The following is a 14,845-nucleotide window of genomic DNA, read 5'->3' as shown; positions in this document are numbered from 1 at the left end:
ACTTTGACTGTTTTACTAGGAGTATCACATTGTGGTCTTTGTGGTTAGAAGAATTTTGCAACATTAGAATTTGGAAATTTTAGAATAAGAATCTTTTCAAGGCCAGTACAAAAGAAATTGTATATTGTACCATCTTATCACCTTTTTGGGCCTCCCGTCTTTATAGTTTGAAAGTGTTTAGGGTGATTTGTTCATAGAATTTGGAAAAAGTTGGGAAGATATTGGAAGGGGTAATGTCATTTAGTTGAAAAAAAACATTTGGTCATTTCTCTAGCATGAGCATTTTTGAGAATGAAGAGAAAATAGAAGATTGTAAGACAAAAACTTAATTCACATCAGTCCACTTCTTGAGAATTCATCATATGCAAAACATTCTTTTGTGTTATAAAGGGGATATAAAAAAATAAAACTAAAGGCTGTCCTTATGTTTTATAATATAATGAGAATTAAGACTTGAAAATTTAAAACAACAGGAGTAGTTGTTATAAAATATTAAGTATTTCCTTCAATAGCTTACCTTCCAGGGGATGGCTAGGTGGGGCAGTGGATAAAGCACCAGCCCTGGAGTCAGGAGGAGCTGGGTTCAAATCCGGTCTCAGACACTTAATAATTACCTAGCTATGTGGCCTTGGGCAAGCCACTTAGCCCCATTTGCTTTGCAAAAACCTTAAAAAAAAATTTTTTTTTAAGAGTTACCGGGCCAAGGGGCGGCTAGGTGGCGCAGTGGATAAAGCACCGGCCTTGGAGTCAGGAGTACCTGGGTTCAAATCCGGTCTCAGACACTTAATAATTACCCAGCTGTGTGGCCTTGGGCAAGCTACTTAACCCCATTGCCTTACAAAAAAAAAAAACCTAAAAAAAAGAGTCACCAGACCAGTGCCGCCCCACCTCTGGGCCGCACGTGGAGAAGGCGTGTCACGTGTGTGTGTCACTGTGCCAATGAGGGGCAGCCCTCGCCCCGCGGGGTCCCCGGCCGCCCCTCGGGGCCTTCTCTGCCCCCCGACGGGGGGGGGGGTCTTGTCACCATGGCGACCCCAGCCGTGCAGAGCCCCGCAGATCATGGGCGCAGAGTGCGGCCCCCATCCCGGAGCTCACGTGACCACGAAGGCGCGCCCTGCGTTGTCGCTGCCCTGCGCCGTGGGAGCAAGAGTGCCCCACTCGTCCGACGGAGCTGGCATCCAAGCGAGAGGAGTAGGGGGCACATCAGGAGCCCCCCGCCCTGCGTCCGCCCAACCAGCAAGCCCGGGGCTCCGGACGCAGGCGCTGCACCGGGCCCAGCGGGCGCCGAGGCGATGCCAGAGTCAGACCAGGCAACAGCAGTGAGTGGTGGGGAGGGAGAGGGGCGCGGGCATGCACCCCCGGACCTGCCCCCGAGCGACCCAGACCAAGTGTCGTAGGGGCTAGTAGTGGAGGGACAGGTTCTGAGGATGCTGGGGGCCCGCTGGGGGGGGCCCTGGGCCCACCCGGGGCTCCCCGTCCTCCAGAGCCAGGAGGAGAGATCGCGCTTGTGTTCCGGGCCCATCCTCTGCTGGTCGAAAAAGGAGAATACAGTCAGACTAGATATGTGAAAACACCGGGGGATGCCACAGTTGACCTCCCCGCTAAGTACCTGGCTCTAAGGATTGCAACAAGAGGCTGGGGAGCCTGGAGCACCGGGTGGAGGAGTTCCAGAAGCTGGAGGACCCGAGGGAGGTGGAGGAACTGATGGACCAGAGGAGCCAGCCTTGCCCAGCCTGGAGGGCGTCAGTGAGAAGCAGCATACCATCTACATGGCACCTGGGGGAGGAGCTTTCACCACTCTGAATGGCTCACTGACCCTGGAGTTGGTGAATGAGAAGTTCTGGAAGGTGTCCAGACCCCTGGAGCTGTGCTATGCCCCCACTAAGGACCCCAAGTGACCCGAGGGGATGGGGGTCATAGGGCTTCTGTGTGTATGTCCTAACTCTGCCTCCAGGTCTGTGTTCTCCCCACCTCATTACCCTGCCCGGCAGGCCGGCGAGAGGACATCGATGAGAACAAGTGGCTTTTATACAAAGTGTCTATATCAGATTCTTCTATATTGTACAGAGTGGGGTGTGCGCCCCCAACTCCTTCCTTTTCTATTCACCAGTCACCTCCCTTAGATAATGGGGATGTTGTAGAGGGAGAAAAACCTCCCTTTCCCCCAACAACAACGCATTTGCTTTTTTTTCTTCCAAAAAAAACCAAGAGTTTACCTTCCTTTATATTCAGAAAAAGTTGCCCAATTGAAAATTAAATAGTACAAAACAGTATGTGCTTAAGTTTTTATGTGAATGGTTTTCACCAATGATCTATAAAATACTAGCCCCTAAAGGGGTTAGCATGACCCCAAATAGTCATGTTCTCAACAAGTTAGAGGGTGACAAGATAAGCTTAACTCTAACCTCTCTAAGAGATAGTCAGATCTTGAATTTTCCTCTGATACAGCCATACCAACCCTTTAGCCAGCATCATCCAACACTCATTTCATTCCCCTCTTCTTCTGAGCAAGCATCCAACCTCTGTCTGCCTGTACTTGACTTCAAGTTCCATAGGGTCTTATAATCTAACTATATTCCCAATCACGCGTTGTAGTAGCTCCACAGGTCAAGTTAGGAAAATTCTTCTCAGTTCATTAGCATCCCCACCTCCTATTCCCTGGTTCAACTTCTGACTTGGGGGGGGGGGAGATATTCCTCAGAGGTTGAGTCCTATACTCTTAAGGCAGGTGATTCATGAGTAAAGACCTTCTGCCTCTTTGGGTAAGACACAAGTCTTTGAAGCACACAAAGTGAACAAACATACCTTAAATTTCAGATCTTGTTGCTTTTTTCTTTCAAAGTGCACCCTTCTACACCATTTCTTTATTTCTTTTGGGGTTTCTGCCATGCTTTCTGTCAATAAGATTTACAGACTTGATTTCATTCTTGACTCCTTACTTTCATTCTATCCACAAATATCCAAACAGTTGCTAAAACCTTTCCATTTCTTAGTTAACAATGTCTGTCTGTCTGTCTCCTCTTCCTCTCTCTCTCTCTCTCTCTCTCTCTCTCTCTCTCTCTCTCTCTCTCTCTCTCTCTCTCTCTTTAGTTTTTGCAAGGTAATGGGGTTAAGTGACTTGCCCAAGGTCACACTGTGGTTGGATTTTGAACTCAGGTCCTCTTGACTCCAGGTCCTGTGCTCTATCCACTGCTCACCTAGCTGCCCCTTACAACAATGTCTCTTAAATGCTAGCAAAGATGAAGGAAATGAGGAAGTAGTACAGGCTAATTCCAACAGCTCCTGTGAAGATTGATGAAGAACATCAGACTAAGTAATGATTCAGAAATTCAAGGAGAAACCATAGTAAGTAATTTTTTTCAGCCAAGATCATCAGGGAAAGATAATCAGAAAAAGACATTTGGGCAATCAGATGGAGGACCAATCAGGAAGGACCACATCATATCTTCAGGCAAATGAACCTTTGTCTGTGTGAGGGATGGGAATGAGAGGTGAACATTTAACTTTATCATTCAGACTGCAGAGCAGGACTGTGAATTCAGAATGGAGATTTGGATTTGCTTGCTATTAGGTTGAACTTGAATAAGGACAAGGAAGAATAGACATTAAAGACTCACAGAGAAAGAAATACAGACTAAGGGATGAGACTGTAGCTTTATCACTCTTACCCCTGAGCAGTGTCTCAGGTTAAACTCAAATATCTGGGTCAGAGCTTCCATCTCAATGACTAGAGCTAGTTCTATTTCAATTACCTGGTGTGAACTGCTACTGAGGTCCTTGAAGTTTGCACTTTGGTCCAATAACTGGAGATAGTGATGGCATAAAGACATAGAAAATATAATAAAGGGCCATTATTCTCTCCAAAATTGTGAAAATCCGACCCTTACACAAAGTCTCAATTCAGGAATTGAGATTAGAAGCAAAAGTAATAAAAAAAAAAAAGACAAGGGTGAATAGCTATTATGGAGCCTGAGGCATCCAAAACAAAAACCTAGAAGAGAATGATTTTCCCAAATATATATATATATATATATATATATATATATATATATATATATATATTTATATATATATACCTCAAATTCAAATATAGATTAGCCATATGATCAAATAGAATTCCTGGGAGAAATGACACAAGAGTCAAAAAATGTTATAAATGAAATGAGTCCTAAAGAGGAAAGAATGTGAAAGAAATGAGAGTACTAAAAGATGGAGAATTAACAGTTAATTACAAAAGGTGCAGATCTTTACCCAAGTTTATAAATTTCTTTTAGGTTTTTGCAAGGCAAACAGGGTTAAGTGGCTTGCCCAAGGCCACACAGCTAGGTAATTATTAAGTGTCTGAGACCGGATTTGAACCAGGTACTCCTGACTCCATGGCCCATGCTCTATCCACTGTGCCACCTAGCCGCTCCTAAGTTAATAAATTTGTTGAAAATTAGAATGGATCAAACAGGAAATGAATGACTCCATGATACAAGAAATATTAAAACAAAATTTTAAAAGTAGAAGAAAATTTAAGATATCCCATATAAAATGCAATTATCCTAGAAAATATTTCATGGAGAAAATATTCTAATCATTAGACAACTTGAAAGCCATGACCAAATACCTGTATACCATATTTGAATAAATCATTTTACATTATAGTTTGATTAGAAAATAGAGTATCATAGCCAAAATCTAAAATTTTTATTTAAAAAGGGAAAAAGAGATGGGCGGGCATATATTTGTGTATATATGTGTATATATAAATACATATGCATCCATATATGTTACAATCTGGAATAATTTATCCAGAAAAATTTGTAATCCTATGATTATATATGAATCTTTAATGAAATAGAGAACCTTAAAACACTGCTAGTGAAATAACCTTAGCTAAAATGCAGACATTAATTAAATAATACCATAAAAATAGTAAATATGTATGACCATTTGGAAGCAATCATAAACAAAAATAAAAGTATTTGTATTTAAGAAGTATTGAATAAGGGGTGGCTAGGTGGCGCAGTGGATAGAGCACTGGCCCTGGAGTCAGGAGTACCTGGGTTCAAATCCTGCTTCAGACACTAAATTATTATCTAGCTTTGTGCCCTTAGGCAAGCCACTTAATCCCTGTTTGCCTTGCAAAAACCTAAAAAAAAAAAAGTATTGAATAAGATAGTGTCTCCTGAAAGTATAAGAAAACAAGGCCTATTCCAGGAGTTAAAGAAGACAAAGGGCCCAAGATCCATAGTCAGACTTATGTAAGGATTAGTGACCCCTTTTTCTGTTTTGAGTTTTATACCCGTTGCTCTACTACTTGGTCAATTTTGCCTAAAGATAAAATGTATATCTTCTGTTTTTTCTATTCTAAATTTCAGAGAATTTGTACTTCTTCTGCTGGCTATTAATTTACTTTCCAATTCTTTCTTCCATAGGAGGAATTTTCTTTTGTAATTTTTCTCAACCACTATTATTTAATTTATCAGAAAAAAATTTCTGCTCTTTCCTATAGCCTACTTGGCTGATAATTGGTCTTGATATTAGTCCTATCCTTCGTAACACTATTCAATTCAGCTCTTTTCATCAGGAATGTTTGAAGATCCTCAAATTTATTGAATATCCATTTTTACCCTAAAGTGTTATACTCAGTTTTGCTAGGTAGATGATTCTTGGTTGTAATCCTAGCTCCTTTGACCTTTGGAAAATCATATTCCAAACAATTCAATACTTTGATGTAGAAGTTATTAAACCTTGTATTATCCATCCTATTTGAATTGTTTCAATGTGACTGCAGTCATTTCTCCTTGACCTGGGAGCTCTGAAATTTGGCTATAATTTTCCCAGGGAGTTTTTGGTTTTGGAATGTCTTGAGTTTCAATTTGACCCCCTAGTTCTATAGTATCAAAGGAGTTGGGTTTTTTTTTTTTTGATAAAAGAACATTTGATAAAAGAACATTATGATTAGGCTCTTTTTTGGATCATGGCTTTCAGGTAGTCCAAATTTTTTAAAGTTCTTTCCTTGATCTGTATTATAGGTCAGTTTTTTTCCAATGAGTTAGTTCAAATTATCTTCTGGGGTTTTTTTCCATTTTATTATTTATTGATGTCTCATAATGTATTTACTTGTCATGGCATTGTCTTATTTGAGAATGAAAGACAAATATCAACTTTTACTTATTCAATTCTAATTTTTAACAAATTGTTTTCTTCATTGAGCTTTTATTCCCTTTTTTCCATTTATTTATTCTACTTTTATCTTTTTAGTATATCTTTTTTCCATTTTACCAATTCTGCTTTTAAGAGGCATTCTTCTATTGGATTTTTGTACCTTTTTGGCCCAGTCTTGTTTTTTAAGGTTTTATCTTCTTAATTTTTTTGTGCCTCTTCTACCAAGCTGTTTGCTCTTTTCTTTTTTTTAAATTTTCTTGCATCACTTCTCTTTGCAATTTTTTCTCTACTTCTCTTAACTTGATTTTTAAAATTCTTTTTGGGCTCTTTCCTGGCCTGAGCCCAATTTATATTTCCTTTTGAGGCTTTTTGACTTTGTTGTCTTCTTCTGAGTGTATGTTTTGATCTTCACCATGTAACTTTTATAGTCAGAATTTTTTTCTGTTGTTTACTCATTTTCCAATCTATTTCTTAAATTTAAACTTTTTATTAAAATGGATACCTGCTTCCAGGGTGGAGGACGCCCTAAGCATCAGGGATTTTGTGCAGCAAGTTTCAGAGATACCTCTAGGGATTTGTAAGTGTTCAATTCTTACAAGATTATATGATCAAAGGGGAAGTATGTTTACTGCTCTCCTAACCTGTGCTCTGGTCTGTGAGTGACCAGAAACTCTTTTCTGCCCCATAACTGTGAGCAGGGTCCCCACTCCCGTGCAGCTGCCAGCTCTGTTATGCTACACTGCTACCCAAGACTATGCAAAACAACAGAGTTCTGCCTCCATGCCAGCAAGGAGACCCCCAAAATCTCTTTCTGACCTTTTAGTTGTTTGATCCCTTTCCCTTCTGTGGGTTGAGAGCTCTGGAGGCCACTGCCATAGCCACTGATCCAGTCACTCCCATGGTCCATTTACTGGGGGCCCATTCTGCCCTGGCATGGCCTGCGTTGGATTGTGCTCCACTCTCACCCTAGCTAACATTCTTAAGTTGTCTTGCACTGGAAAATTGTTTCATGCCACTTTTATTTATGGGTTCTGCTGCTCTGGAATTTGTTTTGAGGCCATTTTTAAAGTTGTTCAGAGGAATTGGGGGGGGGGGTTCAGGCAAGTCTTTCCCTTTTCTTCACAATCTTAACTCTACCTTTCACTGCAATTCTAATTTTCAAAGAGTTATTTTCTGCATGAAAGTTGTAAACCTCATTTTCCAGGCTTGGAAGCATGTAAGCAAGCAGAGAACACTGTCCCTTTTCCTCTATGCTAATTCTCCCTGGCTTCCTTTAAATCTCAACTAAAATCCCATCACTGCAGGAAACTTTGCCTAAATATCCTCTGTTTATTCTGTATGTAGTTTACTTCTTATATTTATTTGCATATTATCTCCCCCATTAGATTATATACTCCTTGATGCTTGGGACAGTATTTTTGCCTCTTTGTATCCTTGGCACTTAGCACACTACTTAGCATATACTATTCCGCCAAAACAAGACTGAGTCTTATATTACTTTTTGCTCCAAAAGATGCATTAGGGCTTATTTTCAGGGGATATCTTCTTTTTTTTTTCATGTACAGTAATCCACATTTATTCATGTACAACATTCTACAGTTTTTCAAATATAGTTGTGTCATCTTCTTCTGGAACATTGTCATTACTTCAGATCCTTGATTCCAGCTTGAATTTCTTGCACTTCAATTTCCTGTGGAACCATTGGCCCCAGTCTCTCATGTTTAGCAATAGAGCTCTCCTTAAATGAGGACTTCTTTCCATGTAACCTGCTTGTAGAGCATTGGCATTACAACTGTTAGTGATCTTAACCCATTCTTCCCCCAGTTCACAACCTCTTGCAGGCTAGGCTTTACAAAGTTTCCTCACTGATTTCTCTCCATTCTATTTTCATTGTAGTCATTGATTTCCATGTGCAAATGATTCTTGAATGGCTTGTTTGCTGCAATAGGGTATCATTCCTGCGGCCAGCATTAATTGATCTGTTCTCTCTGCAAGAAAGTTCTTCATGTCCTTAAGTAAAGTGAGTGCTGGTGGAATCCCAGACTCGAAGACCTCTTTGACCACCTTACAAAACAAGTGGCAGCATTAAATCAACCCTCTTCCTTATAGCTGTTTCTGTGCACCAGATTTTTTCATTTTCAAATGTCTGAAACATGTTCAATCTTATCTTACTTGCCCTTAGTGATAATTAGAGGTAGGGCTTTGTTTCCATCCAGAAGTTATCAAGTACATATATTAGACATTCTCTCAAATTTGTCTGAACCCTATAAATATGAATCTGTCCTCAGCTATGAATTTCAGAAAACTGTTGCATTTAGTCGCAGATAGTCACCTCCTCTTCAATCTGGGACTCTTGCCCTGGTTATACCACTACAAGCTTCCTTGCTGGGTTAATGGCTAGAACTGAATCACTACTATTATGTTCCTGGTAACCCAGGCCATATAACTGCATGTTTGGATCTTGTTCATTGCTCATTGTATGACTAGCTTTCACATTTGTATATATCATTAATCCTCTTTTCCCTGGATTTATGATCTAGAACAGTGAGAAACAGCTTCCATATAGCACTTGTCCTCCATCTAGTGTTATTTCAAGGATCCTCTGGAATCTCTGTCTCAGTCTTTCCTAACCTGGTTCCCTGTTTATTTCTCCTTTCAGTTCCTGGGCACTGGAATGCTGTACATCAGGGTTGTTCAAAATGTGGCCTTATGCTCCTGCATTATGATTTTATGCGACCCACTGTAGGTTTACATTAAGTTTTAGTAAATGAAGTTATGCAGAGCTCTCACTAAAATGGCAAATCAAAATATATTGTCTATTGTTTCCATAAAAACTTTTAAAAATATGATTGAATACCCTACATTGTATTCATATCTGGCCAGAATCAATTCCCAGTTACCACAAACATTTCTGCTTCCTTAAGATGACATAGTTTCAAAATAAGATACACTGACTTTTTCTGGATTAGAAGTTAGTCTGGTGCATTTTATAGGTAATTATAGAAAAGGTATAATGGTATAAAAGGTATAAAGGTATAATCTTGATTCTACCTCATATGTTTTTGTTGTTTTCCATTTTTAATTTTTGAGTTCCAAATTCTCTTTTCTCCATCCACCTCCTCACCCACTTAGAAGACAATAAATACATTACCCATTATAAATATGAAGTTATATTAAATTTTCCCATATTAACCACATTGTGGGGGGGGCAAGAAAAAAGGGGGGAAAGATGAATCTGCAATTAGAGTCCATCAGTTTTCTATCTGATTTTGAATAGTATTTTTCATGACTCCTATTGAATTATTGTCAGAGTAGCTAATTCTTTAAGAGTTATGTATTATAATATTGCTGTTTCTTTATACCATGTTCACTTTACTTTGCATCAGTTAATGTAAATCTTCTCAGGTTTTTCTGAAAATAACCCCTTCTTCATTTCTTATAACACAAGAACATCACATCACAAACTGGTTAAGCCATTGGTTTTGTCATTCTCCCTGAGTGGATGACAATCCCTTCAGTTTCTATTTCTTTGCCATCACAAAAAAGATCTAATAAAAACATTTTTGAATTAATGGTCCTAGGTCATGTTTCTTCCCTTTTTGTTCATTGAATTCCTTGATATTATTGACTTTTGTTTCTCCAGTTGAACTTTGTTTTTCTTTTTTTCTACCTCTATAACATAATTCTTTGGTAGTTTGTTTGATATGGCATTGAATAAGTAAACTAATTTAGAAATTATTATAATTTTTTATCATTTTTAATTATATTGATTATGAATACTTAATATTTGACCAGTTGTTTAGAGCTGTCTTTATTTGTGTGAAGTGTGTTTTGCAATTGCATTCAGATAGTTCCTGTGTGTTTCTTGACAGATAAATTTCCAAGTATATTGTGCTGTCTGAAGTTATTTTAAATGAAGTTTCTCTTTCCATTTCTTCCTGCAGAGTTTTATTGATTATATAGAAATGCTGATTTCTTTGAGTTTATTTTATATACTATATGTTTGCTAAAGTTGTTAATAGTGTCAATATTTTTTAGTTGGTTTACTAAGTTCTTATATCATCAGCAAAGGGAGATGATTTTTTTTCCTTTGTGTCTATTCTTATTTCTTCAACTTCTTTTTCTCATCTTATTGCTAAAGCTAGCATTTCAAATACAATATTGAATTATATTGGTATGTTAATGACATCTGCTTTATCTTTGATCCAATTAAAAAGACTTTTAGTTTATCCCAATTATAGGTAATGCTTCATCGTGGTTTTACATAGATACTACTTATCATTTTAAGAAAAACTCTAGCTATCGTTATGTCTGCTAGTATTTTTAATAGGACTTAGTGTTATATTTTATTAAAAGTTTTTTCTGTATCCATTAATATAATCATAAGACTTTTTGGTTTTTATTTTTATATAGTCAATTATACTTATTGTTTTCCTGATATTGAACAAGCCCTACATTCCTGATATAAATCCCAGCTGGTCATAGTGTATGATCTTAATGATATGTTGCTGTAATTTTATCATTAGTATTTACTTAAAATGTTTGCATGCATATCTGTTAGAGATATGAGACTATAGTTTTCTTTCTTTGTTTTTGCTCTCCCTGGTTTTAGTTCTCCTTAGTATCAAAACCATAGTTGTATCATTGAAGGAATTTGATGGGACTCCTTTAACTGTATTTTCTTTTCTTTTTTATTTATTTATTTTCACATTGTTGCAATAATCTACTTGTAAAAGTAAACACAAACCCCCTCTCTCCAAAAAGATAGAGAACTTCAAAAAGAAATGAAGTGAGAGGGGGGAAAAAAAGTGTACTTCAGTCTGTGTTCAGATACCATCAGCTCTGTCTCTGGGATGGATTGTATTCTTTATCATAAGTCCATCAGAAAAGTTGCTTCAATATCTTATCCCCTAGTTGCTATTGTTAACTGTATTACCCTCTGTTCTATTCCTTCCCACTCCCATTTATTCTCTCTCCTCAAAAATGTATTGTATCTGACCACCCTCTCCCACAATCTTCCCTCTCCTTTATCACTTACTTTGTCCCTTCCTCTCACCTGTCCCCCTTATCCCATCCCTTTCCTCTCATTTTCCTCTAGAGTAAGATAGTTTTCTATATCCTATTGAGTATGTATGTTATTTCCTCTCTGAGCCATTTCTGATGAGAATGAAGGCTCATTCATTCCCTTTTATCTTTTCCCCTTCTACTCCATTGCAAAAGCTTTTTCTTGACTCTTATGTGAAATAATAAATAATAAATTAGTCCATTCCACTTCCCCTTTCTCTTCCTCCCAGTACTTTCCTTTATCACCCATTGATTCCACCTTTATACTATATTATACCATTATATTCAATTCCCTCCTGTAAAATCAAATACCCCTCATCTTTTCCCCTAGCTGTCTATATATGCTCCTTCTTACTGTTCTTATAAATGAGAAAGTTCATGTGAGATATCAAGATGCTGCCAAATCCTATGTAATCCCAAATGTAGAGCCATAGTAGTTGAATTGTTTCTTTCTGACAATTTTTAGTATTTGCTCTTTGATGTAGGAGTTTTGGAATTTGGCAATAATATTCCTGGGAGTTTTTCTTTTGGAATCTCTTTCAAGAAGTGATCCATGGATTCCCTCAATTTCTATTTTATCCTCTGCTTCTAGGACCTCACGGAAATTTTGCTAGATTGTTTCTTGAAAATTGAAGTCTAGGCTCTTTTCCTGGTCATGACTTTTAGATAGCCCAATAATTTTTAAATTATCCCTCCAGGATCTGTTTTCCAGGTCATTTGCTTTTTTTGATGAATTTCACATTTTCTTCTAATTTTTGTTCTTTTGGTTTTGTTTTATTGTTTCTTGATTAATTGCAAAGTCATCAGCTTCCCTTAGCTTCATTCTACATTTGAAGGAGTTATTTTCTTCAGAGAGCTTTTTTAAATCTCCTTATCCAACTAGCCATTTCTGCTTTTTAAAGGCATTCTTCTCCTCACTTGGTTTTTGGGCTGCTTTTTTTTTCCATTTGACCTAAATTGGATTTTAACATGTTATTTTCTTCAGTATTTTTGGTATCTCCTTCACCAAGTTACTAACTTGATTTTCATGATTTTCCTGCAATTGCTCTGATTTCTCTTTCTAATTTTTTTCCCTCTACCTCCCTTATTTGCTTTTCATAGGGTTTTTTTTTTTGAGTCCTTCCATAGTCTGAGACCAATTCCTGTTTCTCTTGAAGGCTCTGGATACAGAAGCTTTGATTTTGTCATCTTCTGAGTGTATATTTTGATCCTGCACAGGCCAAAGTAATTTTCTCTGGTCAGGTTCTTCTTATTCTGATGCTTGCTCATTCCCTCAGCTTATGACAGATTTACCCTACTTTTGAAAGCTTTGGGGGAGACACCCCCCCCCAGGACCCAGTTCCTTCAAGAACTTACATGAGGCTCTGACTACTCTCCTGGCCTGTGCTTTGATGACCTCAGGCACTTCCCTCTGCCCTGTAGCTGTGAGGAAGGTCCCTGTTCCTCTATGATAGTATGGGGACCCAGACTGGTTCCTTAATGTATTTTCAAATAATGTGTATCATATTAGATTTATTTATTTTTAAATGTTTAATTCACTTGAAAATCTTTTTTGTCCTGGGGGTTTTTTCTTAGACTTGTTCAGTTTCTTTTATGACTTATTCAATTTCTTTTTCTAAGATAGCATTATTTGGGTATTCTGTTTCTTCTTCTATTCATTTGCGCAATTTATATTTTTGTAAATATTTCTTCATTTCATTTAGATTATCAGTTTTATTGACCTATAATTAGTTAAAATAACTTCTAATAAATGCTTTAATTTCATCTTCATTGTGGTGCATTCTGCCTTTTCATTTTTTATCTTGTCAATTTGGTTTCTTCATGAAACCAGCTCCTAATTTTATTAGTTAATTTAAAAGATTTTCAATTTTATTAATTTCTTCTTTGAGTTTTAGGATTTCTATTTTCATATTTAATTGGAGATTTTATTTTATTGTTTTTCTAGATTGATTTTATAGATATTTCTTGCATATTTAATTTGCATTATGCAAATTTGACTCCCCAGCAGGTAGGTGAAAGTACTCCTTCACCTTGTTGTACTCCAGCTCCTGAAAAGCAGCAGCTTGGACAGTAGTACCCACAGTTCTCTGCTCTGGGCATCAAATCTGCCCTGGGATACAGAGCCATGGAGGGGTAGGTTCACACATAGTCCAGCAGGTGGTTAGAGGGGAGAACTGCAAAATGGTCCATTTACCATGAAACTAGAACTGGGTATATTTGCATTCCTAATTCGTTGATCTGCCCTTTCTCTCTTTTATTGATGTATTTAGAGATTTAAAATTTCCCCTAAGTACTGCTTTGGCTGTATTTTCACATGTTGTCTCATTGTTTCCATTATCGTCATGAAATTGCTGATTGTTTCTGAGTTTTTCTTTGCCCCACTCATTCTTTAGCAATAAATGATTTAGTTTTTCATCTCTGCTTCCTTAATTCTTATTGTATTATGTTCTGAAAAGAGTGTGTTTAATATTTCTGCGTTAGTGTTTTTGGTTGTGAGGTTTTTATGCCTTGTTACATGGTCAGTTTTTGTGAAACTGAGAAAACAGTTTATTCCTTTCTATACCATTAATATTCTCCACAGGTTTATCATGTGTAACTTTTCTAAATTTCTATCCATCCTCTTAACTTTTTGAAATTTATTTTATGATTGATTTGTCTAGAACTGATCAAGTCAAATTGAGTTTCTCTACCAGTAAAGTTTTATTGTCTATTTCTTTTTGTAATTCATTTAAATATTCCTATATGAATTTAGAGGCTGTGACATTCAAAGCATATACAGTTATACTTTCCATGTTGCCAGGGTTAGAAGTGCAGCACCCATGCAATCTGGAAAATCCATTCAAATTTTTTGGCTCTCCATTCTAAAGAAGTCTGAATCATTATGTTAATAAAAGATAAGATATGTTATTATATAATACTATACATACATTTTATGCATTTCTGAATTTCTAAACTTTTTCTGTGTCATCTATTGGCCTATCATGTGTTTGTGGTTTCCACAAAACTCTGAAAATTCTCATTTAATTTCTTGTACCCATCATATGTCTGAACTGTGATGGGGGAAGTCACAATGTGGAAGGAATAACTATTTTCATTATTAATACTGAACTCTGTTACCTTTTAGCAAAATGTAGTTTCTCCAGTTGTTTATTTTAATTATATCTATCTGTGCTTCTTTTTTTTAGTTGGAAATCTTGATTGCTAAGCTTAAGCATAATAGATTCTGCTCCAGCCTCGTATTTTAATTCTGTGTGTCTTTCTGTTTTGTATATTTCATATACATCATGTTGATAGATTTTTTTATTATTTTACTATTGACCGATGTTTTATGGGTGAATTAATGCCATCCTTATTCACAGTTATCATCACTGAGTATTTCATTCCATTCATTTCTCTTCTATTTATCCTTCTCTTTTCTTATCTTTCCCCTAGTCAAAATCTATTTAGGTTCTTATAATTACTCTCCCTTAATTTTCCCCTCTCACCCCTTTATCCATCATTTTTGAACCCCTTCTTTTTCTATTTCCATGTTAGGTAAGATGAATTCCTATACCTAACTCTATGTATATGAATATGTATATTAATTCATATATATTTATATATGTGTATATATGTATATATATAT

The 14,845-nt window shown here is 37.0% G+C and overlaps 2 protein-coding genes and 1 pseudogene across 2 annotated transcripts in view; 2 read left to right on the top strand and 1 right to left on the bottom strand.

Annotated features, from left to right (window-relative positions):
• Window positions 1–14,845, bottom strand: part of B3GNTL1 (UDP-GlcNAc:betaGal beta-1,3-N-acetylglucosaminyltransferase like 1) — a 211,678-nt gene that overhangs the window by 5,354 nt on the left and 191,479 nt on the right. The gene's annotated exons all lie outside the window — the stretch shown is intronic.
• Window positions 1–14,845, top strand: part of TBCD (tubulin folding cofactor D) — a 401,955-nt gene that overhangs the window by 296,263 nt on the left and 90,847 nt on the right. The window lies entirely within an intron of this gene.
• Window positions 940–3,994, top strand: LOC141510875 (E3 ubiquitin-protein ligase RING1 pseudogene; annotated as a pseudogene).

This window comes from Macrotis lagotis, chromosome 2 (genome assembly GCF_037893015.1).
Source record: "Macrotis lagotis isolate mMagLag1 chromosome 2, bilby.v1.9.chrom.fasta, whole genome shotgun sequence".
Taxonomy (NCBI): Eukaryota; Metazoa; Chordata; class Mammalia; order Peramelemorphia; family Peramelidae; genus Macrotis; species Macrotis lagotis.
This window is presented reverse-complemented; position numbering and strand designations above follow the sequence as displayed.